The sequence below is a fragment of the Procambarus clarkii genome, chromosome 13 (assembly GCF_040958095.1).
Source record: "Procambarus clarkii isolate CNS0578487 chromosome 13, FALCON_Pclarkii_2.0, whole genome shotgun sequence".
Taxonomy (NCBI): domain Eukaryota; kingdom Metazoa; phylum Arthropoda; class Malacostraca; order Decapoda; family Cambaridae; genus Procambarus; species Procambarus clarkii.
In genome coordinates, this window is record NC_091162.1 from 19,379,768 (window position 1) to 19,382,267 (window position 2,500).

The window sequence follows — 2,500 nt, forward strand, 5'->3', positions numbered from 1 at the left end:
ATCCGAAATTTGCTTGTCCATACTAACGTATGAAAAAGAGGAAAGATGAGAAAAAGGGAAATTAAAAAGAAATGAGGGGAAGAAGATATTAAAAAAATACTTTTTCTAACTTCAACTCTTCTGTATCCTTCCTATGTGGCAATGAACAATAGAAAGTTGCATTTACGAATTCATAAATTACAGGAGAAATAATACCTGATGCAACAGACTGTAACCTCTTGAAATTTATGTGTGTTTACGTCTGAAATTTAACCCTTTGTCTTAAGAATGAATACAAGCAGCATCCTCACTGTTAATAAGACCTAATTGAATTACATCGATTTGGGAAGATTGTTGAACAAATTAATTTGGTTATTAAAGACGTTAATAACTAGATATAAAATACCAGGTTAAAGATATTTATAATATACCAGATTTAAGATATAAAATACTAGATTTAAGATACTTATAAAATACCAGATATAAATAATCATAAAATTCCGTATATCAAATGCTGATATAAATACTTTATATAAAATTTCCGATAGAAAATAGATATAAAATGCTCAAATGAAATATTATCAATTCTGGATATAAAATACAAGAGCTGAAATACTATATATATATATATATATATATATATATATATATATATATATATATATATATATATATATATATATATATATATATATATATATATATAAAATAACATATATAAAAAAAGCAATATATATAATAAGATTGCATACAATTTTAAAAATACAATTAGTATTTTTTCCAGGCCCCGCTAAACCACCGCTCACATACGCTGTGTAATCACCGCGTTAAAGTATCTCTAATCTATCTCCACGTTGAACTATCTCTAATCTATCTCCACGTTGAACTATCTCTAATCTTCGCGTTGAGCTATTTCCAATCTCATCGATATGTATATATATATATATATATATATATATATATATATATATATATATATATATATATATATATATATATATATATATATATATATATATATATATTAGCAAGACCCGTGAACGTGGCCGTTTATATGATATCGTCTATCGTATAGGACGATATCATATAAATTTGTCTGGTTTCTCAATCTCTCTACAACATAAAGATGTGTATAATTCTCATTCATGGTTGCTCATTCACATTTACTAAATTTATATTTTCTAAAATAATACTTTCTTGATAAAAATATCTTTATTCTTTGTAATTTGGCGCTCAACGTATTGTTATCGTCGGCTATAGCAACGGGATAACTTATTTTATCGCCACGGGTGATAACAAGTCGTGTTATCTTATGTATATATCTTCAAGTGTTTTCTAAATGGTGTTTTATCAGGTATTTGGGGTCGTATTGCTTAGGTTTCTAATCTAAAAAAACCGCTGGAAATTATAATGTAATGTAATATATATAATATAATATAATGTTTAATATATTAAACATCAGAGATATCAGGTAGATTAATATAATTCGATTTTATTTGTTATCTTTTTTGGTAAATTATCTTTAATATACTTTGTTTGTGATATATTTTGCGATATAATTTCGTGGCTTATTATATAAATGCACTTGTTTGTATTAGGTAATTTGTTTCGTCTTTCTATATAATCAGCTTTCCTTTTTTTTTTTGGGGGGGGGGGAACTATCCATTTTAATTTTATTGTAAGTTTTTCTTTGTTAATATTTTTTTCAGTCTTTTTCAGTCACATTTTGTTTTTCAACCACGTTTAGTAGACTTGTCGAATGTATTGACCGAGAGCCACTCGTGAAGCACTCAAGGGTAATATTGATCCCAATATTTGTCATCAGTTACAACTATATGACTCGTGGTGGTGAGAGAAAACTTGAGGTCACTACTTGAGGTCAACGCTTGAGGTCAACACTTGAGATCATCACTTTAGGGGTTAGTACTCACTTTAAGCACAGGTAGTGTTGTCCATTAGCTTTCAGGCTATTGTAATGTCTTCGTAAATCAGGAGGTATAGGGATTGATTGAGTTATATATATATATATATATATATATATATATATATATATATATATATATATATATATATATATATATATATATATATATATATATATATATATATATATATATATATATATACAACAGCACTCGCGTGTGTAGGAAGTTCGCGGGACAATGTAGTTGAGAGAGAGAGAGAGAGAGAGAGAGAGAGAGAGAGAGAGAGAGAGAGAGAGAGAGAGAGAGAGAGAGAGAGAGAAAGGAGAGTGAGAGAGAGAGAAAGGAGAGTGAGAGAGACAGAGTAGGTGAGTTTGCGGTGAGCACCAGAGTCTGTCTTACTGCCTTCTGCCTTGTATGTGGGGGGACCTTCACACTCTCACACACACACACACACACACACACACACACACACACACACACACACACACACACACACACACACACACACACACACACACACACTGTATAGTTCACGCTGTTTTATTTGTCCTACTCCCCCCTCCCTCCCCCCAACCCCCCAAACCCCCCATATTTGC